This window comes from Penaeus monodon, chromosome 20, assembly GCF_015228065.2.
Source record: "Penaeus monodon isolate SGIC_2016 chromosome 20, NSTDA_Pmon_1, whole genome shotgun sequence".
NCBI lineage: Eukaryota > Metazoa > Arthropoda > Malacostraca > Decapoda > Penaeidae > Penaeus > Penaeus monodon.
Window position 1 is genome coordinate 44,557,489 of NC_051405.1, and position 532 is coordinate 44,558,020.

Consider the following 532-nt stretch of genomic DNA (forward strand, 5'->3'; position numbering starts at 1 on the left):
CAGCAAAATCTCCCTGTGCCCTGACGTGCCCCATAACCCCAGCACAAGGCCGCACCCTCCAAACGAGCCTCCTGATGGTGCTGTACTTGACGACCCCCTGCTGGAGCTCCTGCAGTACGGAGAACTGCTCCTCCAGCGACGCGGACGTGAGGAGCTCGTTCCTCAGCTGGCCGAAGGTGAGGTCGAGCGTCCGTTCGTGGGAGACGTCGTGGAGGGCGGTCCTGAGGCGGGCGGCGTTCTGCGTCTGCTTCTGCGGCAAAAGGGGGAGGGGGCCTTCAGGAAGCGAGGCGGTAAGGTGTCAGGGGTGCGGGCGGTGTTGGGGTGGGGAAACGGTGTTTTGAGTCTCTGTTGTTTACGTTGAATGGAAGTTCGTTTGATTTTCGCTCTCGTTTAAGTGCATTGGTTTTTGGTGCGTTTAGAGTAAAGTTAGTGACGGACCGATTTACTAGATTTGCTAATTGATATTTGGGTCAGAGTGGTTACACGTGGTTGTTTCACTTCTAAGAATTCATGTTTGCTTTACATATTGACT

General features: G+C 54.7%; 1 protein-coding gene across 1 annotated transcript in view; it reads right to left on the bottom strand.

Moving 5' to 3' along the window:
- Positions 1-250, bottom strand: part of LOC119586085 (uncharacterized protein C12orf56 homolog) — a gene marked incomplete at its 5' end in the record, with an annotated part of 3,435 nt that extends 3,185 nt beyond the window's left edge. Inside the window, 1 exon segment of the mRNA XM_037934784.1 lies at positions 56-250.
- Positions 251-532: the final 282 nt, after the last annotated feature.